The sequence below is a fragment of the Sus scrofa genome, chromosome 1 (assembly GCF_000003025.6).
Source record: "Sus scrofa isolate TJ Tabasco breed Duroc chromosome 1, Sscrofa11.1, whole genome shotgun sequence".
NCBI classification, from domain to species: Eukaryota; Metazoa; Chordata; class Mammalia; order Artiodactyla; family Suidae; genus Sus; species Sus scrofa.
In genome coordinates, this window is record NC_010443.5 from 149,063,895 (window position 1) to 149,087,834 (window position 23,940).

The window sequence follows — 23,940 nt, forward strand, 5'->3', positions numbered from 1 at the left end:
AGTGGACAGCCTGGCAGCCTTGGGGGCGGCAGATGTCACCTGGGACGCAGGGTCATTCTCTGGGCTCCTGGGACTAAGTTGAGGCATCGTGATCCAAGGGAAATGCGAGCTTTCCAAGGTCCCGCTGCTTCTTAAATTTACGTTTTTACAGCGGGATGAAAAATCTTCCCAATTCGCCAGTAAACAAAATACGTGCTGCGCAGGGGGCTGTGTGAGCACTTCCGGCTGCGCGGTGGCTCTGGGTTCCAAGACCCGCTCTGAGGGCGCAGGATAAATAATACGTATTGTATTTTTAACGTCGTTAGGTAACCAAACGAATATTTCACACTGCCCGGACACAGCACACAACGCGCTCCCTGTCCAAGGCAGGAGGCAGAATTGGGAGTCGGAGAAGGAATAGAAGCTTCCAGGGCCCATGACGAGGCGGGAGGGGCAGCGGCTGCGCCCACTGGATCCAGCATCCGAGGAGAGCCCAGTGGTGAGTTTGCAAATAATAAATATATACTGCAGAGGAGGGACTTGAGAACTCTCAGACTCTAGGGAGAGATAATCAGAGACCCAGCCTTATTTCCATCATGTATGTATTGGTCTGCGATGAGGCTGCAGGAAACGTTTTGCTCTCTCCCCAAAACACCAAAAAACTTCTCCCCTGGTGCTGCAGACATTTATGAAGAACTAACCAAGTGCCAGCACCAGAATCACGAGACGATAACAGCAGGATTGGAAGGAATCCTGTTGTTCTAACTCCTCTCTTCACTCTGCAGAGGGCAGAACTGAGGGTCCAGCACCTTGAGGTCTCAGGGGACCCTTGATCCTCTGCAGGGAGTGTTTGCCCCTATGGAGAGGGATATTTGAAAAGGGACTTCTCTCTCCTCTGTCCAACAAAGGAAGAGAGACCAAAGCAGAGCACTGCAACCCTGAACACATTAGTTTCTCAGAAACATCAGTGTCTTTACCATCGTCACCACTGTCACTAATCGCTCCATAGCCAGCATGGTGACTCAGCCTCAATCACTGAACACCTACAGACACTGACTCTGGCAGTAAATGAACGTTGACACAATGTGATCCCTTCTCCCAGTCCTGTCTTCCCATGAGGATGTGATGTCTGGAACCACAGTAGCCATTCTGAGGTCTTGAGATGATAATGGTGAGGATATAAAGTGGGGAACAAGTTACAGACACTCAACAAACTGCATGATTGAACAGCTGTAACCATCCTGCAGCTGCCTAACCAGCTGCAGGTTGTCTGAAGGAACTGATTTGGCTGCTTGAACCCTCTCACTCAGGTGTTGTGCTGACATGTAATTCATCCCACTACAAGCAGAGCCCTGGGAGTGAGGTGGTGAGATACGGCCAGAGAAAGGAACTTCAGAGGCGGAGTTGGTGGCAGTGAGAGCAGGTCATGTAAAGCATATCCTAGGACAGGAGGGGGAGAGAGGGCCTGCTCTTGGCTGCAGTAGCAAACGTGCAGGTCTTCCCACACCTGGTGGAAACAGGCAGTTGAGGGTGAGTGGTTGGCGTGGGGGTGGGAGGGTTGTTAGACACTGTGGGTGACTGGGCAGCATTGCCAGGGTCCTGATGTAGGCTGGATGCCCCTCCCAGAGGAGGTAACACAGAGCAGCCTGAAAGCTGGAGGGACTAAAGTGAGCCAGGCCAGAGGCTCTCAAAGTGAAACCAAAGACCCAAAGTCCACAGGGCATGGCCTGCAGAGCAGATGGCTTGTGGCAGGAGGTGACCCTTGGGGGACAGTGCCAGAAAGGCCAGCACAGCCCATCCTTCCCATTCCCACCCCCACTTCTGAGGGGTGCCAGGTGGGGATGGGGAGGTCCTTGTTCCCAGCTCAGGCCTGGATGCCACACAGGATGGATGCACCCTCCGAGGGCGAGGGCAGTGCCCCTTCACTCCTCCAGCTCCTAGGCTTGTCTGCAAACTGAGGTCATCGGGGAGGACAGATGAGCATCTGCTGCCAGGAGGACAGCCGTCTATTTATTTGTCATCCTATGCCTCGTCATCCTGCTCTTTTCTTTCTGAGATGCGCAGCACTGGCGCCTGCTGAGCAGCGGGGCCGGGAGCAGAGGCCCAGGTTTTCCGAGGTGCCCTGAAGGTCATCTGTTATTTCAGAGGTCCCTCAGCCTCACCCAGCTCCTGTTCCCTCACAGCAAAGCTCACACTTGTCTGCAGACCAGGCTCAGGGCTGGGAATGAGGGGACAGCAGGAAGGGCTCAGATCCCACAGCCAAGCAGCGGGGGAGTAGGGCCTAGAGTAAGCCGGGTGCAGGCCTTGCCTAAGAACTGTCTGCTGACAGAAATTGTTCTGTTAACTACACGAGTAATTCCCTAGTTATGTCATAACTATAGGGTTGTACTTCATAGCTGTGACATCTTAGCCTAGAAATATGATAATATCCTGCATGTAAATGCTATTTTTATTTTCAAAACACTTCCTGATGCTTTCTCTTGTTTCAGGCTCAGAACATTCGCTCAGGAAGGTGGGGTTCTAGCGACACCTTGGCCCCGAGGGCTGGAAAGGAGAAGTGGGGGCTGGTCGGCGAGGGGGTCACAGGGAGGTTTATGGCCGTGCATTGCCAAAACCTGTGCCTCCCAGACCCCCAGGCAGGCTCCTCTTGGGGCTCAGGCCCCACTCGGCCCCAAGAGCCCCCAAAGGAGGGTGGACAGCCCTGTGTTCCCACTCAGTAGTCCCCCAACCTGCCCAGGGTCCTGACCTTCTGGGAGCAGAGTTGTGGCTTCCAGTCACGGTGCTAGAACCTCTTCTGTTAAACAAAAGAAACGTCCAGAGCCAGGAGGGACTCCCAAAAGTGCCAGTACCTCCCCCCACATCTTCCCTGCAGCCTGCATGCCCGCATGGATGTGTGCGGGGCTCTCAGGGGCAGCAGGGACCTGATGCAGTGTCAGGCTTCCTCCACATACCCAACCCCAGGGACAGATTTCCTCTGGGGCCCCAGCTCCCCCAAAAGAGGCTCTCATTGTATTTTTTTTTTTTTTTTTGCTTTTTAGAGCCACACCTGTTGCTAGGGGTCAAATCCAAGCTGCCGGCCTACACCACAGCTCATAGCAACCCCTGATCCTTAACTCACTAAGTGAGGCCAGGGATTGAACCCACATCCTCATGGATACTAGTTGGGCTCCTTGCAGTTGAGCCACAAGGGAACTTGTCCTTGTTGTATCCTTTATGAGAAAGCTCCCCTCTCTGGACTTTCTCCCACCCTCATTCCATGCCCACCTGCCCTGGAGGCTCCAGTCCCAGACTCTAGTAAGTGGAAACCCACTGTCATGGGCCCCAGGCCAGCACCCTCCCGACTGCCCGTGTTTATCATGGATCCCAACCCCCGCCAGCCTGAAACCCTCTGTTCACCTCACCCTCCTTGCTTGGCTCAGCTCAACCCAGTAGCCATTTACCGAGTGCCCTGCACACCGTGTTGGTCTAGAATAAACACACATCGGGAGTGGATTCTACAATTCCTAAGACTCATGTGAGTCTTGAATTGAATGTTAGAAACAGAGGGGACCTTCAAGCGCATCCAAAATCCAACCTATTGTTTTATCCTCAAACAAGAGACAGCCCAGAGAGGGTCAGGGCATTGCTCAAGGACACACAGCTAAAAGTGGGCAGACCAGGACAAGACCCCAGTGTCCCCAGGCAAGTGCTCTTCTGGAAGTGTTACATTTCCCCCCGAGGCACATGGATGAACCTGGGAGATGGAAAGCCCGCAAACGGAAACCTGCTTGACCTTCAGGTTCTGCTCATTGATGGAGCTGAGCTGCAACTAGACATTTTGTAGTTATCTTCACACAAGGAAGCTAGAGACCGAACATACACACATTTGTGGGCAGGACTATCAGCACCCCAAGATTTCTGGAAGCAAAACACAGACCCAGGCCCATTCTAAAACCCATTAGCAGGTAAAAACGTATTGTGATCAAATCAAAAAAGGTTACTGCGGAGAGGTTCGAACAAGAATTCTTTAAGATAATGCAAAGTACATGCATTCTGGTCATTTTAATTTCAGCCAGGTATGTCACATTTGCACACTGTTTTCTAATTTCTTGGAGGGTAAACCATCCCTGTTTAATCAGAACCCTTTCCGCCCCTCTGTTGGTTCTCTGCTGGCTGCTCGGCTGCCGGGCGTCTGATTTTTCACTTGCTGATTTAGACGCTCCTATGACACATCCAACCTTTTAAATAAATCATTCATTTTTTTTAAAGGTTGGCCATGTCATAGTGTTGTGATGCACCCAATTTTTAAAATAACTGTTTATTTGCTGTCAGGTACATCAGACATAAAAATAAATGTGACTCGGTAGAACTTAATACAAAAATTTGATAACTGATTTTGAATTTTCTCAGCTGGGTGTTTAATGAATGAATTGGAAATATTTTGGCTAGGCTCAGGGGAAAATGGGAAATTGGGCAGCATGTGGCTTCCAGTGCCCCAGACTCTCCTTTATGCAGCTTCCTGCCCTCTCTGCGGCCCCAGGGTGTGCTTCTGGTCAGTCAGCACATTCCTTCATCTCTGCTCTTGAAACTGACTCTTGGGAAAGATTCCAAAGCAGTCACACAGTGCAATGTGACGGTCCCATGGCTTTGAGTGCCCACAGAGTCCTGCCTTGTGCGGGCAGACTATGTCTGGGACACAGCTTCACTCAGCGCAAAGGAACGAGAGGTTGGGGGCGGGGTGGGGGGTTCTGATTTTTCACTTGCTGGTTTAGGTTAGAGGCTGGAGGTAGCTTTAACCTCTAGTAAAGGAAAACTCAGCGGTCTTTGAGGCAGATATGTGGGGCAAGAACAAACTAAACGCCAATGTAAAAGGGCAAATGAGACAGGGAGAGTGTGGGAACCCCATCCAGAGGTTACACCCTGATGTCCTGGTAGCCATGGTCTGCACTTGCTTTCAGCACGTGCATCAGGGTTTACATTTTTATTCCCAGGCTTACAAGGTCGGGACATGCCTATCTATATGTTTGTTTGCTGGCCTTGCATCCTACAGAACTAGAGCACCATGATAAGGACCGTGCAACTACTATTGTAGGAAGCCTAATATGGTGATAGACATTAGTGGAGTCTTAACAACAGTTTATTAACTGGGTACATGTCGATGGCACAGTGCTGGCTGGAGATTCTGTTAGTGGCACTGGTCCATAGTGGTGCTCACAGAGAACCACTAGCACTGTTCCGATCACTGCTTCCATGTGTTTGTCACCATTCCTAGGAAGCTTGCCCCATAGCTGTAGTATTAGGCCAGTCCTATGGCTAAGAAGAAATAGCAGGACTCTTCACTGTTTGCATGCAGAAACATGTGACCATGAACTTTAACTTGGGGACTTTCCCTGATCGTATATGGTGTTGGCTGATTTCCTACTGTTTCAGTCTCCATGAGCTGGCAGGTGGGCAGAAGCCAGAAGGATCCATGTTTTTGGTTATGGTCTCATATTTTGAGATAAACCAAGTAGAAAAATGCAGGAATCCTAATAACCAACAAGGTAAAGAGCAACATCGATCAAGGGGCAAGAAACCTGAAGCCTCAGTTTTACCGAGTAGGAAACTCCAAAGTCCAAAAGGATACAAAGAAACTCTCAGACCCACTAGTAAGAAGAGAACAAACAAAACAATGCACAGGAGACACGTGAGAATGGTGGGGTACCAGGGATTGGGAGGAAGTGACATCCAAGGGATGAACAAACACACAAAACAGACCAGAACCAGACCTTGCAGGGACCAGTGTCCCATGAGGAGTGTGACAGACACAACCGTTTTCACCAGGGGTAGATAAACAGATGAAAAATGATCATTTTAAAAAGTCCAGGGAAATTCATAGCACACTTAAATCACATTAGCTGAGTTCAAGTTTAGTCCCTAAAGAATACTTATTTATGAAGTAAAACTCAACCTAAATTACTTGCAAAAGAAAAAGTTGAATGAGGGGAGAGATTATTGAATACCAGGTGAATATTCAAATACAATCATATTTCTACATACAAGCAACAAACAGAAAATGAAACTTTAAGATATTATTTACAATAGTATTAAGGACATCAAATATCTAGAAGTAATCTAATAAATATCTAGAAATAATCAAATGAAACTTATACAAGTCCTGTGCAACAAACTATAGAACATTTTTAAGCAAGAAAAAAAGTAGAGATAAAAATAAAGGGACATACCGTGTTCATGGATTGGTAGACAATATTCTAATGGTGTTAATTCTCCTCAAATTGATTTCTGGGCTAAGTACCATCCCAGTCAAACTCCCAGCTGTTTTTCTTCCTGTGGAAGATGACAAACTAATTTCAAAATTTATATGCAAATGCTAAAGGGGCTGAGAATAACCAAAGCAATCTCAAAGAAGTGATAAGCTGAAGAACATCTATTACTTGATATTAAGAACTTTTATGAAGCTATAGTAAATAAGACAGTGTGGTATTGGGGCCAGGCTAGACAAATTTCCCAGTGGAACAGGACAGACTGTCCAGAAAGAGGTCAACACCAAATACAGTCTGATTTGGATAAAGGTGAAATTGTGGTGTGGTGAGGAAGGGATGGTATTTTCAATAAAAATGCAAAGTCAATTGAAAATCCACATGAGAAAATAAAGAACCTGGTTGCCTTAGCAAAAGTCAATTCCAGAAGGGCTACATATCTATGTGCGAAAGATAAAAGAACTTTCAGAAGATAGCATGAAAGAATATCTTTTTGGCCTGAAGATTTCTTAGAATAGTAAATATTTTTTAAAGTGGCTTTCAAAGTAGGCATTACTGTATTGACTGTATTGAAATTTTGAACTTCTATTCAATCAAAGACACCTTTAAGAAATAAAAAAATGCAACCAGTAAAGTAGGAGAATGCTGCAATAGATTTTTCCAACAAAGTACATTTATTGAATATACAAAATGCCTCCTACAAATCAGTAAGAAAAACAGCCCAATAGAAATATGCGTGAAAGAAATGAACAAATACTTCACAAAAAGGAAAAGCCAGAGGTAGCACTTCCAGAATATGATGTAAGGAGATTGAGGAAATTTCTCCTCCAGAAGTACATCTATGAAACTGGGCAAAATTAACAATGAAAATCATTTAGCGTCTCCAGAGATTACTCAAAAGGCTTATAACAAACTGAGAACCATACATTGAACCATATGTGTGGAAATTTGGTAAGAACAATGAGAGAGCATGGCATTCAAGCTATGGGTTACACCCAGCAATCCCCATCACCACAACCACCACCCTCCCAGCTCCTTCTTGGGGAAGAGCTGTTCTAGAAAGTCTTGAAAGCCAAGGCAGTTCCCACACCCTTGGCTACCTGGGGTGAAAGACCTATTCGGGGTGGATGAAATAGTGGCTGAGCATTGGCAGATCCATTCCCACAGCTCCATGCTGCATGAAACCTACACTGTGAGAAGGTGGCAGGAGCAGGCAGTCCCCCTCCTACCCCTGCCTGTGCTCAGCTCCACCATAGGAGATCACCTGGGGCAGCTGGTGAATAGTGGGTCCTCTGTTCCCCCATGGCTCCATGCTGCAGAAGCACAATTCTGGTCGGCACAGCAGCTGAATGGCAGCACCTGCAACCCCCATATTCCTGGGGTGGAAGAGCTATCCTGAGGGGACTCAGCAGCCAGTGTACACAGAGCAACCCCACCATCCATGGCTCTGTACTGAGGAAGACCTGAAATAGGTAGTGGTGACAGCTGGACAGTGGCACAAGTTCCCATATTTCCTCACCCCACCCCCCTAGCTTCTGCTCCATAGCACTAAGGTTCTGCCCAGGGGAAGGCAAGTGTCAAGGACTGGCAATACCCTGCTCCTGCCAACAGGCTCCAGTATGTTGGACTAAGGTCTGGAGAAATTCATGCCAGAGGGCATTGTTGAAAACAGTAGTGCAGTCAGCTAACAGTCAGTGAAGGCTGACAGGTGGGTATGATACCAAGAGAGGCAAGCCAGCCAGGAGTTTAATAGGAAATTCAAAGCAAGAGATAGAGTGAGCTCTGCTAAAATTATAGCGATCATGATGCTCAAGAAGACTAAGTGTATAATCCCAAGGAGTGGCCCCTGATGTCCTGGAGAGGGAACTTCTGATCAGGGAACAAACTTGCAAACCTGCTATGTGTCTCCAAGCCACACACAGCTCTGAAGGTAAAAAGTGAAAAACTTACTGGTGCAGGGGTGTAGGCAAAACCTCTTACCCATTAATAGCTGGTCACAAATCTGCATTGACCAGGGATAATAACTAAGAAGCCAGAATAAAAGCTCTAAAGCTTCATTTTTTATTTTAGAAGATCTAAAATAAAAAATGAAGACAAAAATATGAGCAGGGACATCAGAGACTGGACAATTCAGGGGAAATAGGTATTACTGAATTAGTCCATCCATGTTACTAAAAAAATAAACAAGAAAACAAAGCTGAAGACAACAACAAGTTTCAGAGGGAGGTGTGTGTCAGGATCCAGATTTGCTACAATATACTATCCTAAATATCAAGTTTTTAAAATAATTTACAAGACATGAAAAAAAGTGTGACTCATACACAATGAAAGAAATATACATAATTTTTTAAAAAAGCAAGTCATAGAAACAGCCTGTGAGAAGGTCCAGATGTTGGAATTTGCAAATGTACTTTGAAACATCATAATAAACATCTTCAAAGAACTAAAGGAAATCACCTTTAAATAATGAAAGGAATGTATTTTATCAATTACTCACCAAACAGAGAATATCACAAAGAGAGAAACTGTATAAGAGACTCAATGAATTCTGGAGTTGGGAAGTACAATAGAAATGAAAATGAAAACATCAGATTTGAACTGGCAGAAGAAAGAACTTGAAAGATAAGTAGAGCTTAAGCAATATGAAGAACAGAAAACAAATTAGGAAAAATGAACAGAGCCTCAGAAAAATGTAGAATATCATTAAGCTGACCTAATCTACACATCTCAGAAGATCAATAAATTCCAAATAGGAAAATTCAAGGAGCACCACACCCAGACATACATCATAATCAAAACAGTCAAAGCCAAAGACAAAGAGGAAATCTTGAAAGCTTCAAGAGGAAAAACTACTCATCACGTACAAGGGAACTCCAATAATATTTTTTTTTTTGTCTTTTTGCCATTTCTTGGGCCACTCTCGTGGCATATGGAGGTTCCCAGGCTAGGAGTAGAATCGGAGCTGTAACCACCAGCCTACGCCAGAGCCACAACAACGTGGGATCTGAGCCGCGTCTGCAACCTACACCACAGCTCACAGCAACAGCATATCCTTAACCCACTGAGCAAGGCCAGGGATTGAACCCGCAACCTCATGGTTCCTAGTCATATTTGTTAACTGCTGTGCCACGACGGGAACTCCAATAATATTAACAACTGACTTTGCATTAGAAAGAGGCCAGATGAGTTCCTGTTGTGGTGCAGCAGAGACGAATCTGACTAGGAACCACGAGGTTGCGGGTTCAATCCCTGGCCTCACTCAGTGGGTTAAGGATCTGGTGTTGCTGTGAGCTGTGGTGTAGGTCGCAGATGTGGCTCGTATCTTGCATTGCTGTGGCTCTGGCTCTGGCTGGCAGTTACAGCTTCGATTAGACCCCTAGCCTGGGAACTTCCATGAGCCATGAGTATGGCCCTAAAAACCAAAAAAAAAAAGCCAGAGATGGTGAGATGATGTATTCAAGTAGGAAAAGAAAAGAAAAAAACAAACTACCAACCAAGATTCTTACACCCAGCAAAACTATCTTTCACAAGGGAACGTAAAATAAATACATTCCCAGAGAGACAAAAGCAGAGAATTTTGGGGGGATATGGGTGGGGAGAGATGAATAGGTGGAGCACAGGACTGTAGGGCAGTGAAACTACTCAGTATGGTATTATAATGATGGATACATGTCATTATATATTTGTCCAAATGAACAGCACCAAGAGTGAACCCAAAGTAAGCTATGAACTTTGGGTAATTATGATATGTCAATGTAGGTTCATTCTTGGTAAAAGAAAAAAAAGTACTGTTCTGGTAATGCTGTTGGTAATGGTGGAGGCTATGCATGTGTGTGGGCAGGGGTGATAACAGGAAATCTCTGTACCTTCCTCTCAATTTTGTAAACCTAAAACTGTTCTAAAAAAAGTCTCTAAAATTATTTTTAAAAGATTGCAACATTAAATTAAATATTGAAAAATTAAAAACAACAACAAAGGATAGCCTAGTGGTCAAGGAACAAATGAAAAGCTGGTCAGCAGCATTAGTTATGAGGTAAATGCAAATTAAAATCACATTGCAGTTGTACTACACATTTGCCAGAGTAGCTAGAATGAAAAAGACAGAAAATACCAAGTTGGCAAAGATGCAGAATATATGTCACCCTCACTGCTGGTGGGGGAGGAAATCAGTACAACCAAGGCAACAATTCCAGCTTTTTACTCAACAGAAATGTGCTTCTGTTGAAACACAAAAGACACATCCAAGAATGTTCACAGAAGTCTTTGCATATCTTTGGTTTTATTTCTAAATTGCCCCAAACCTGAATTCCTGTCCACAATGGACTGGATAGCATCTGATACAGTAAAACATGGGCATGTCAGTTATGAGTGATCTGTGCCCTGAGAGTGCATCCTGGGGATCAGTGAAGACCCACCAAACGGGTAAAGCACAGGCTGTGTGTCCAGGGCCTTCAGGGAAGGGAGCCAGCCACATGACCCCTCAGAACCCTCTCAAGACCCAACCAAACCCTCAGGGCAGACCACACAACACAGAGGCATATTTCAACCAGGGAAGCCCCTGAAAGCGTTTTCTGGCTGATTCAGTGCATGTTTACAGTTGTTATTACTGTTGTTTTAAAATCCTTGCTAATCACGTCCAGTAGGGGTGGTGATGACATAAAACAAAACTTCCAAACTTTGTAGAACTTTCCCCTCCAAGGGGCCCCGTGTGCTCACTGTTTATCCTCAACACCACTGGGTTCCCTGCACAGAGAAGGAGAGCTGGAGCCATATCAAAGCCTCACTAGACAAAGCACTGGGGCTGACTGTGTATCTCACCTACACAGACAGCCCCAGATGAATGTCCTTTGGCAGGAACTATTCAGAAATCTGTTGAAATGCATTCGTTTCTTAATCCCATGTCTAAAACGTGGCCTGGGGATTTCAGCTGGTGAGTGGAGCAGAAGCAGGCTACCTGACCTGAGCCCTCAGACTCACCAGCTCAGGGCTGAGGGCATCGGTTAAAAGCCCACCATGTATGGGAAGCCCCTCACCTCCCCAACCCACCCCCAGAGTCCAGCCTGGATGATGCAGGGACTGCAGTGGGGACATGGGCTCTCCCAGACTCAGGGAGCCTGATGAGCTCAAGTTTGTTGTCATGTAACCTTGCTCACCCCTTGAACTTTCCCCAGTTTCCCTCGGCTGCCCCTGGTAACTGATAACACCTCCATCTGGGTGTCTCATTCCAGGGCCTTCCAGAATGTTCCATTCCTATCTGCAACCCCCAAGGCTTCCGTCCTGTCCTGAAACACACCCAGACTCCCTTCAGAGCTGTGTGACTGCTGGGTCTGAGGTGGGAGGAGGGCCTGCCTACTGTCCAGTGGGCATCTCAGGGGGATGGGGAGGCCAGGGTCTCTCAGCTGGCCACAGGCACAGTCATTTGCTTCTCCTTATTCTGGGGCCATGGGTCTGTGGACCCCTGTCTTGCAAGCCATGCCAGCCTTGGCCCCCTCCCACACCCTGGAGGCAGGGGGCATCTCTGAAACGCACACCCTGCCATCCCAGGGCCCGGTGTTTGAAAAACCCACTGAGAGAGAGAGACACACACACACACACACACACACACACACACACACACACACACACACAAACACACACAGGACATTTCTTTCTCAGATTTGCATTACCTTGGAGGTTCCTCCTTTAGTTGGTGGCCACAGTGGGCAGCACAAGAGGGGCTGGGGCTGACTTTGCATGGCACGGAGGAAGCTTCTAGAACCACTAGTACAAAGCTGGAGGAGCCTGGTCAGAGCCCCTTATGAAATCCTGGGTCCCCTCTCTTCCACCCCTCTGCCCCCAAGGCCAAGCTGTGAACATAAAAATCTTATCCTTTAAAATGGCAGATCTAGGAGTCACTTTCATCCAATTGTGGGGCCAGCTGTTAAGAAGGGAGAGGGCCTTGAGAAATGAGGTTTAGGTGATGGGGGTGAGTGGGGAGGGGAGCCTGGGAGGAGAGAGGGACCTAGATGGAGAAAAAAAAAATGGTCAATCAGAAAATAAAGTAATTTAAGCTGAATTAGACTTAAAATGACCTTCGTAGTCAGTAGTAGGCAATATAAGGCAGAGAGAAGCTGAAATTCAACAGGCAGAAGTGCAAGTGCACTTTATGGCTTGAAAAGTGGGAGATGGAGGGTAGGGAGAGAGAGAGATTGAGGGGTAGAGGGGAGGGGAGGGAGGGTAGTCTCTTCCCTTTCCACTTGTACTTCTGATTCTACCTGTTTCAGGACAGCCTCTTCCTGGTCTTCTTTCCTCCAGGCTAATCATTTTTGGGGAGTCCCTTCAGCTGTCTCCCCTATGACCTTGTTCTCAAACCCTGTCCCAGCAGGGTGTCTGTGGTAAAATCTCGTTCTCAGGAGGGAAGTGGATTTTGGAGCTCCATCCGAGCTCATGCAGTATGGGGGAAGCTGGGCACACCCCTGATGGTGGCTGAGCTCCCAGTAGGTAGCTCCCATGGGGGTGGGGTCATGGTGACCTGTGACCTTTCTTCACAGGTGAACCACCAGCAAGCCAGATGCCCTCCTTCTCCTTCAAGGACCAAGTCAGATCAGAGATGGAAGGCACCTTCATGGCTATGCCCCATGGTCAAGGCCTTCAGAGACAGATGGGAAATGAAAACCTAGCAGTCTGATGTGATTTCCAGGTGACCTGGCTGGAGAGACAGTTCATTGGTTCACATGTAGTTGACTGAGTGCAGATGTTGGCATTTACATGCATCTGTGTTCAACAGAATCTTATTTGGGGTGCTCAGGACAGAGCAAGGTCTCAACCCCCTTTGACTTTATAGTGGCACCTGGCCCAGTACTAGTCTCATTGTAAAACCAAGGAAACTCAGGGAAGTGGCTGACCAGTAGCTTCTGAAGGCTGGTCTTGGGTTGACTCATCAGTGGGTAGTTTTCAGTATTCAGCATTCAGGTCTCACATGCAGACAGACCTAATCGGGCTCCGGTGGGCAGAACCAGAGAGTCCAAACTCTGGCCTTGCTGGTCTGAACACAAGCTTCCTTTGCTGTCATCCTAGGGAGGCCATGCCACTGGCTTTCAGAATTTGTTCTTATAAGAAAGGTTAGTGCTGTGCCCTGAGACACTTCCGAAACCCCTGCTCCAAGTCCTAGGAGACACAGCCGGTCCATTCAGGTGGCACTGGGATTCTTGATTATGCTTCTCAGAGCTGGGACCCAGTCTTTGGGGTGGAAATCTGAGGGCTGTCCCTGCCATTTACTGTTGTTATTGCAGGGAGGAAGTCAAATACTCAGGTCCACAATGGAAGTCTACACTTTGGGGAGTTAGAGGGTCAAAAATTAATGCCCTCAGAGTTCCCATTATGGTAATGAACCTGACCAGTAAGCGTGAGGATGTGGGTTCAATCCCTGGCCTCGCTCAGTGGGTAAGGAACCCGCGTGGCCGCGAGCTGCAGTGTAGGTTGCAGATGCTGTGGTATAGGCTGGCAGCTGCAGGTCCAGTTTGACCCCTAGCCTGGGAACTTCCATATGCCACACGTGTGGCCCTAAAAAGAAAAAAAAAAATTAATGCTCTTTTCTTTTTCTTCCAAGTTCAGAACCAAATGAGAAATAAAATGCCAAAGTCATGTCAGATCCAAGGCTAACAAGGGTTACCAACTTGTCCGACCCCACCTCTGGACCCACATCCAGCCAGTGTAGGCCTTGGGCAGCCCACCCACATGGAAAATCGGGCCCAGCAGAGCAGACAGTACCTCAGGATAGAAGCTGTTCAATAAGAGAGCCAATTGCCAGTTCTTCCAAACTCTCCCTAGACTTGCTGTTCAACTTGGGGCAGAAGAGAGACCAGGATTTTATTTAGTTCACGTCCCTTCCTCTGAAGCATGATGTGGGAGAAAGAGCTTCCCAACCCCCCATCAGTGTTCTTTCCTTCCTAACATCTGGGGACCGTTATACCCAGCTCTGTCAGGTCCGCCTGCTGCGGGAAGCTGCAGAAAGCACATTGCATGTAGAGAAGGAGACTATGACCCGGAAGACCCGTCACCTGACAGAACATGTTTTTGTGGATCCAGAATCCAAATCAGAGGTCTGGGGAGCCTGAAGGTCAACAGGGCCACCATCACCAGCTACTGAACAAAATACAGAGGTCAGCCACCCATAGAGTCAGTTTACATTCATTTCTGGTTTTCTTTGGGTGGGAAGAGCCATCCACCCTCGACTGCCAAAAACAAACAACAATAACAACAACACTTTTAGAAGCCAAAGCATCTGATAACTTAAGACAGAAGCTTATTGTCATTTTGAGCCGTGAGAGCAGCTGACCACCATTATGGCCTGGATGACATGTTCCCTTCCATGTGGCTCTCTCTCCTGGTAACCATTCATTCCTTTCTCAGTTACAGCATGTATATTTTTTCCATCCTCTCCCTCCTTTACACCCTCAAACTGCATTGTGCAAATAGACTCAAGATGGCAGAGTATGTCAGTGAAACTATTTAAGACGTGAATAGTCTACTGGTGGCTTCTGGCCGTTTCTGACTATTTAAATATATATTATAAAAGTTATTTGGTATGCAATAGTATGTAATTTAGTCTCTTGCTCCGATAACTAAATATGGCCAAGATGATTATTATACAGCTAATTGGTAGGAATTATCATCAGTCCATTTGAAGCCACCGGCTCAGTTGCTTTCCAATAGCCAGAGGAGGGGGGATTGCCAATGTGTGCATCAGAGACCAGGAAAACGAAATGCTTTCATTCCACAGACTGTGGACTGAAAAACTCTCTTTGTTTGGACGTCCTGCTCCATGGCCAGTGATTTGGCAATTTCCCGATGCCGTTAGGCATTGCTGGGCTCCTCCTGCAGGGCAGCAGGGCAGACAGGCAGGGCGTGGAGCCAACTCGCCAGCCAGGCACGTCAAGTCAAATGGGAATCAATTCCGTTTGCTTGGCTTCTTGGATGGAGGAAAGTGTCACTTTTTTTTTTTTTAACATAGAACTATTCACTTCCTACATCATCATAAAGTTTATTCACTTATTATTGTTTTAATGTGGAGACAGCTCTTCATATACTAAAGACAGAAGCAGCCTCTCAGCAGGAACTGCCTGTGTCAGCTGCAGCCCATCAGGGCTGGCGCCTGGACCCCAAGCATTTCTGCACCAGGAGCCAGGGTGGTTGCCCCAGGATTCTGTAGTGAGGGGTCAGAAGCTCTTGCAGAGCAAAAGCGGGCTTTGATTGCTCCTCTGAGCTTTCCTTGCACAATGGTGGTGGCTGCCCTGTGACCCTGGGCCCAGCCCTCTCTCCAATCAACACCCAGCTCAAAACATCTCCAAGGACATGCTGTTGCCACCTCCTCATTCCCTTCCCTCTGCTGTTTCTCTAGGGTTAATCTTGCAGGGGGAGCCAGTGGCCATCCGGATTTGCCATCTGGGCAAGAAATGCCTGTTGCAATCTGTTGACACTCAAATGGATGTGTCAACCTGAGGCACTGTCTGTTAACTTCCCTTTAGGACAGAGGCTTTCATATTCTCATCTTAACTGCCCCCTTCTGTCTATCCTCACAGCTTAACTCTAGTATAACTTTTATTAAACTCATTTTCAATATGAGTAGTATGACCATATATGTAAATATTGTCCTCTGTTGAAACAAGTGGTTTGATTTTCCTTTGTATACACTTGTTTGGTTTTTACTGGCATTAATATTACCCCCATTATTTTTATCAGCTTAGATTTTTTATTATGCTGTCACACATTCTTCTCAAACTGTCCAAACATTCTTAACCTACTTTCCATACAAATGAATATGTCAAATTGTCTATCACTTCTATACCTTTTTTCTTAGAACCCTTTTTTTTTTTTTTAATCTGCTCTAATAAGAACCACTGTAGAAATCCCCTCTGTTGCTCCTAGGTTGATCTTCTGTCCCTGAATCCCAAGACTAATCTGTCTTTTGCAAGAGCATATCTTTCAGCAGCTTCATGAAAAAAGGCATACAGAGGCAAACCTTTAGAAAGATTACATATTTGACAATGTCTTTATTCTACCATTGTACTTGATTGATAGTTTAGCTGGATATAGAATTCTTGAATAATAAAATTTTCCTTTCAGAGTTTGAACATATCCCTTTTCTTTTCTGTTCCTTTATTTTTTATTTTTTGGCCATGCCCACAGCATGCAGAAGTTCCAGGGCCAGGGATGGAACCTGACAATGCCAAGTCCATAACCAGTAGGACACCAGGGAACTCTGAAGATATCCCTTTTATGATTTCTAGTATCCAGGGTTGTTTTTAGAAGTCTGATGTCATCAGAATCCCTTTGTGTGATTTCTTTATGTATTTTCTATGACACCTTTCAGTATTGAATATTCTGGGCATCTGAAATTCCATGTTGAAATGCCAGCGTGATTTTCTTCATTCATTTTCTGGGCACTTAATGCATCTTTCACACTGAAAGCTCACATTACTCAGTCTGGTAAATGTCCTTGAATTAATTCTTTGATAATTTCTTTCTTTCTCTTTCCCCTATTTTCTCTTTCTAGACCTTCTCTTAGTTTCAGGTCTCCTGTATTAATACCTTAACTTTCTGGTTTGTTGGATCTTCTATATTGAATTCCTTTGTGTTTTGGTACCACTTTCTGAAAACTTTCCTTGACATTACTTTCCAACCCTTGGATGATTTTTTAAAAATTGTGTCTAATTTATTCTTAATTTCCTGGAGTTTCTTCTTGTTTTATTATTGCTACTTTAAAAAATATAGACATTTGTTATTATTTCCTGGAAATATACATTCTCTTATCATCTGGTTGCAGTTTTCAAAGTTTCCTTTAAATATGTTTCTGCTGGAGTTCTCATCGTGGTGCAGCAGAAATGAATCTGATCAGGAGCCATGAGGTTGTGGGTTTGATCCCTGGCCTCCTCAGTGGGTTAAGGATCTGGCATTGCCATGAGCTGTGGTGTAGGTTGCAGAGGTGGCTCAGATCCCACAAGGCTATGGCTGTGGTGTAGGCCAGCAGCTGCAGCTCCAATTTGACCCCTAGCCTGGGAACCTCCATATGCTATGGGTGCGGCCCTAAAAAACAAAAACAAAAATAATAATAATAAATAAATATGTTTATGCTGAATTTTTATTTCTTTCTTTCCACTTCCTTCCCCCCACCTTCCTTTTTTCCTTCCTTCCTTCCTGCCACACCTGCAGCATATGGAAGTTCCCAGGCTAGGGATCGAATCAGAGTGGCAGCTGCCAGCCTACACCACAGCCACAGCAATGCAGGATCCAAGCCACATCTGAGAACTGTACCTCAGCTCGTGGCAATGCACTGAGTGGGGCCAGCACTTGAACCCGCATCCTCATAGATATTAGTTGGGTTCATTACTGCTGAACCACAATAGGAACTTCTGAATTTCTTTCTTGTTTCCTCATCTTATTTATTTATTATTTATTATTTATTTTTTCTCATTTTGCTTTTTAGGGCTGCACTTGCAGCATATGGGAGTTCCCAGGCTAGGGGTCAAATCAGAGCTACAGCTGCCAGCCTACACCACAGCCACAGCAACTAGGGATCTGAGCCATGTCTGAGACCTAACCACAGCTCACAGCAACAGCAGATCCTTAACCCACTGAACCAGGCCAGGCTTGAACCTGCATCCTCATGGATTCTAGACGGGATCATTCACTGCTGAGCCATGAAGGGAACTCCCTATTTTTTCTTTTTGATTCATGATGCTTCTTGGCTTTGTGTCGATATTTGAGTGCAGTCTGAAGGCCAAATGGAGGGTCTATGTATGGGTTCCTGGCTGCAAAGCAATCTGACAGTGGTTGGCTTTTTCACTGGGAAATCCTTTGAACATCTTTCAATAGAGGTCTTCTCTCTAGGGTGGTTCCATTTCTCCAAAAAAGAACCCTCTGGTCTTCTGACAGAGGTCACATATTTGGTTTCTGTTGCACTGGAGCCCATCAGGGGAGAGAGTGGGATGGTGGGTTTCAGTACATAGTGTGTCTCCTAATCCTACTTTATGCATGGCATCCCCCACTCCTTGCTGTGTCCCCAGCTCCAGAGCCTTCCTGATTGGGTCCCTCTGGAAGAAAAACCCCTCAGTGTCCCTTGGGTGAGAAAGTGGAGGAGGGACATGCCTGGCTTAGCATTCAGGTCTAGGTCCTGTTTCAGCCCCAGCCCCATCCCCACCATCCATACGACCTGCAGCACTGATGCCTGAGCTTCTCTGTGTTCTGGAACATGAGTGGCCCCCTGGCTGATTCAGAGTCACTTTGCTGGTGCTGAGGGTCTGCTTCCCTCATTTCTCTCCATTAGTGCTACTGCCCTGATCTCTTTCACCTTCCTCAAGTCCAGCTTTGGCTCTGCTCTTGCTGCCTCTCTTATTCTCTGTGTCTTCATGGGATTACACCTTTCTAGCCCCTGGCTCTCTTTTGTGGGTGGGGGCAGGGGACAAACATAAGTGTGTGTGCAGTCCTGTGCACAGCTGAGAAGGTGTTGACAGGTGATGGGTGGGTGCCAGGAGGTGACTTTGAGGGGATGGGAGGGAAGTGTGAGGGGAGCACACATGTGAGGCCAAGAAGTCTAGGCTGTCGTGTCCCATCACAGAGCCATCACACTGTGGGACCCCCGTCAATGACCCCAGTGTGGCTGCCTTGGCGGGGGTGGGAAGGTGAGTGAGGGGAGGACCTGGAGATGCAAACTCCCAGCTTCTCTCCTGACCCTGAATGTTTAGCACAACTGAACTTAGCTCCTTCTTCAGCACCTTCTGAGGGTCAAGGGCAGTGAGCAAGAAGGGGAGGTGCTGGGCATTGGGGTGCTCTGATGGGGAGGGTCACTGGAGTGGGTGCACATGATCTACTAGGTACAGAAAGAAAACACAATATCCGACTAGGAACCATGAGGTTGCAGGTTCGATCCCTGCCCTTGCTTAGTGGGTTAAGGATCTGGCGTTGCCGTGAGCTGTGGTGTGGGTCGCAGAAGTGGCTCGGATCCCCGAGTTGCTGTGGCTCTGGCGTAGGCCAGTGGCTACAGCTCCGATTGGACCCCTAGCCCGGGAACCTCCATATGCCGCGGGAGCAGCCCTAGAAAAGGCAAAACGACAAAAAAAAAAAAAAAATCAAAGAGAGCCCACGGACAAGGATGCAACCTCACTGGGGCAGCTTGTCACCTACAGTCATCATAGGTTCGAATGAAGATAAAGCCAGGGCCACAAAGATGAGGGCCCACTGTCTCATGCTGCAGCTTGCCTGTGCTATCCCATGGCCTCCAGGTCAGGGGTGTGGTTTTCCCCAAGCTCCGCCTCACAAACTGTGCTGCAGACTCTGGCTGGACATGGTCCTGATGACACAGCCCTGGGGCCTGACCCACCCTCTCTCCATGTTTCTCCACATCAGCCAACACACCACCACTGGAGATCAAGCCATAAGGCCCCAATCACCAATTTATCAAGAAGGCTCTCTCTCAAATACCAGTTTACACCTGCTTTTTGAAACAGTGAATTTTCCCCTAATATAGCCTATGGCCTTCTTCCATCAGACAAGTGATAAAATGTGGTTCATTTTATTTTCATTCTTTGAATGGCCTTATTTTTGTGTTAGTGCAATTACACTGCTGGTGCACTGAACACGCAGATGATGTCTGCAAGTGCATATGTCAGGCATGACCAGTTTGAGGAACATGGCATGGCCCACAGCCCTGCTCACCAAAGCGACACGCCATCCCTCGAGCCTGTCCCTTTGTGGGGTGCTGGTGCCCAGGGGCCTGCTGTCCTTCCATGAGTTCTACATCCTTGGATTTGACATGGGGTTGGTGGTGCCAACACCCTTGACTGGGCAGCTTCTCCAGCCTACCTTCCGCAAAGCTGAGCCTGCACAGACCCCCGTCCCAGGAGCCCTTGCCTCTGACCCTGCCTGATTCTGCCTCCATTTCCCACGGGAAGCTTACACCACAGCACCTCAGGGCTGGCCTTCTTCTCAGACTGCGGGTCCTGGTAAGGGCTTGGTGCCTGGAAAACCAAATGGTATTCAGGAGAGAAAGACAGAGAAATACACATCAGTGAGCAGGATTCTAGGTTTAACAGGTAGGGCAGCAAACAATGGAGAAAAGCATCGAGGGAAAGTCAAGACGAGCTGGTGGTCCTCTGCTTATTGTCCCTGCAGAGGAAATCAGCCTGGATCAGTGCCTGGATCACACAGCACCTGAAAGTCACCAATTGCCACCACGTGTGAGGGAGGCGCCAGCCTACTGACCTCAGTGAGGGGACACAGCGTCATGTTCTGATGCAGGGCAGGGAACCCAGGAGTTTTTATGGGAAGAAGCTGCAAGTCACCATCCACCTTCACGTCAATGTGGGGCAGCCTTGGTGGCAGAGGGACCCCCACAACAGACACTAGGTGGGAACCAGGGGTTTCTGCCATCTGTTCCCTGTCTGTTGGGCTGCAGGCAGGAGTTCCCTCTTTGCAGAATCTGCTGCTGGGGTGGCTGGGCAATGTGTGCAGGTGAAGAGGTGGGAAAGGCCAGGGAACATTCCAGATGAACAGGAAAGCAGGGCAGGAAGAAGGAGAGCCTGGCCCAAGGGCAGCAGGGTGGGTGGTGCATCCACCTCCGGGCCTCCTGTCCCCTCAGAGGGCCTAGGCTCATGCAGTGAACACACATACCCAGCAGGCAGACCAGAGGGGCACAGACGTTCCTGCCAGAGGCGGGGCTACTCCAAGGCAGCGGCACAGCGAACATGGACTCAGCAAGGCTGCTCAGCCTGTGATGGAGGGCCCACTGGCAGTTTGAGGAGGGTTGCCCTGGGCACTGCAGGGGGTCTGGCAGCATCTCTGGCCTCCACTCACTAGATGCCAGAAGTGCCCCGTCCCTGTCCCATGGTTGTGACAACACCCACACGGGAGCCATCGTATTTAGAAATGCACTGTGGGACCACTGAAGTCCCTGGCTGAGAGAAAGTGTGCCCTGCCCTATCCAGATGCATCCGCAGCTGTGAGCATAAGCTTCTTCCTTAGACAGTAGGAAGTGACTAGAAATTCAGCCTCAGGGGTTGCCGGATCCCTGTTGTTCTTCCCAAGGGATCTGCCAGGGCTTCTCCACCCTCAGCACCTGCTCCTTAAAGATGTATGGCTGGATCTCAGCTGCTATGGCTGCTCCCTGGATTCAGAGGTGCTGGGTATGAATGTGCCTCCTGGAATCAGCTAACCCTACTGTTACTTCTCTTTTCCCGGTGCTTCTCTCTGGTCTCTAATGGACTCCCTTCCTCTCGGCCACATAAGGGACACAGCTGTGGAAGAGCAAGCACAGGGTCTGGGGTGAACAGATGTGTGCTGTGGCGTTTCCTGCCGGCATCAGAGATCTCCTCAGAAAAGAAAAAGTCATGATCATTCAAGAACAGCAGGATTTCTTTTCGTGGCACGTCAAGGAATAATGGGTGGAATAAATAGCACTGGCCCAGGACCTCGGGGCTAGAAAGAAATGAGGAATAAGCAAACAGAAGTCCAATTTTAATGGAACAGAGCATATTTAGCCTGGTGCCACAGGCGCCAAGAGTTATGCTTTCCTTGAGATTATGATAATTACGAATGAAGAGGAAATCTTCTTCTGCCATCTACTCCTGTTGATGAACAGCTCAAAAAGTCACCCTGACATGCATGACAATCCACGTGGGAACCTGATTCAGGGTCCATCATGAGGTTTGGACTCAGGAATCCCCTCATGGAGACATTTCAACAAAAGGGGGAAATAGGTAGAGAAACGTGTGTTGAACCAGGTGACTGGTAAGAATCATGTTCACGATGCATTACTGCTCAGTTTGTACCAAAGACTGTGGTTACTGCAGAAAATTGACTTAAAAAACCCAACCACAACAAAAACACCAAACAAACCAGAAAAGAAGGCAAGTAAGAAAATAAAACTGATGAACAGAGAACTCGTGTACTGTCCCCTCACTCACATGACCGGCTGAGGGCCCAGGGTGTCCCAAACTGCAGTGGGAGCTGAGGGCAAAGGTGCAAACAGGCTCTGCCCTTGAACGGATGCTCTGTTGGGGAAGCAGAGACAGAATGAGTCACCTGAGCGCCGTGGAGGGGCGCGCAGGGAGCCATTGGGCCTGCTCTGTCCTCACCTCCCACCTGCCCCCAAATCACATCCCTGGCAAGGAGGGGTGCACCCCAGTTAACATCCCTTGGGTTGTGGCTAGAGCCCACCCCGTCTGGCAGGGACTTCTCCATGAGGGTGAGAAACAAAGTGTGGGGTGGGGGTGGGGAATGGGGTGGTGGCCATGGCCCCACCACCATCACCATCAGCAGGAAGGTGGTTCTTCATAAGACCAAGCTCTGTAAGGGGCCACATCAGGCAGCTCTGAAAACATTATCACCTCAAAGGGGCAGAGGCAGGCAGAAGGTGGACCCTGCCAGGAAGTAGCGTTTCCTTTGAGGCTCTGGCTCCATTTTCAGGTGGGTCAGGCTAGCTGTGATGATTGGCTGAGGTTTCAGGGAGCAGCACTGCCAAGGGGACACCTTCCCACCTACAGTGCCCCAACCACTTCCCATGGCAGAAGGAGCCTTAGCACAGCTCATCTCTAAACACGAACCCAGGTTAGAAATTAAAACCCACACCTTTACTTTGTGTTGGTTTCTGTCCCTCTACTTAAGAAGTCATTTGAAGAGCAGTAGCAGGAGCCGTTGGGAGCGGCCAGGCGGTGGGATTCGTCCACATGCTTCTGTTTATCTCGGTGATAAATGATCTCCTCATGATGTGAAAGTCATGCTGAAATTAGGTCATTTTCAAAGAATTTATTAAAAGATTGAAAATGCAGAGCTGTGGAACACGCAAATGATTCTTTGATGGAGAGATTTATACCGGGTTTATGTAATTCTCCTAAGAGGCCTTTGTGACCATGGGCTTGCCCAGAAGTTTCTGTCCATCTCCCTGCTGGGCCTGCACTATCCCACACCTTCTCAACTGGGAGACGAGGAACTAGAATTCCGGGCTGCCCTGGAGCACCTGGGTCCTCTACCAGCGGTGTCTCTCCAGATGGGGATTCCTCGAGGCTGCTGCTTCCCTTCTTTGACAGACCAGAATTCAAGCAAGCCTGAGGTGACTTCCATGGTGCTAACCGCTCCACCTTTATTTTCCGGATGCCACGCAGCCTTCACTTTGTTGGGACCCAGAAGGGTGCAGGTGCCCACAGCTTGGTCCCCTGTGCTATAATTGTACACACGGATTCTTCACCATGTCCCTTCCCCCCAAAACCCCGCGTGTTGATCTCACACTGAGTTTTGTTGCCGATTTCTATCTTCCAGCTATTAGAGAAAGTTTGTTTTTTTCCTCCAACTTGTTGGTTGGAAGTCGAGCCCATGGGGAAGGACTCCAGGTTCGCTGATGGGAGCCCCCGGGCGCCACTTCCTGCTGAGTGACCCAGGAGATGCTCCTCACCTTCAGTGCCTCCTCTTGCGTCCCCAAGATATTATTTCGGGGGCTACTCCTGGTGATAAACCATGACCCACCGTGGAAAGCCTGAGCAACAATTATGAAAACTGCCAAGAAGACCATCAAAAGGAGACCATCCTGCTCTCGCCTCTCCGTGAGGATGTCAGACAGTGGGTCCCTCTGCAGGCCTGCGTGGGGACATGGGCGCCGGGACACAGGGGCGCTTGGCCAGGGCGGAGGGCGCCTGCGCACCAGTCATAAGCGCCCCTCCCCGCCCCGCCCCCCTCGGCCCTGCTTTATCTCCAA

General features: G+C 47.9%; 1 long non-coding RNA gene across 1 annotated transcript; it reads left to right on the top strand.

The window, feature by feature from the left end:
• On the top strand, positions 1–23,760 carry LOC110261572. The gene is made up of 3 exons (XR_002345857.1): positions 1–118; positions 306–478; positions 21,480–23,760. It is a non-coding gene; the product is annotated as an uncharacterized LOC110261572 (long non-coding RNA).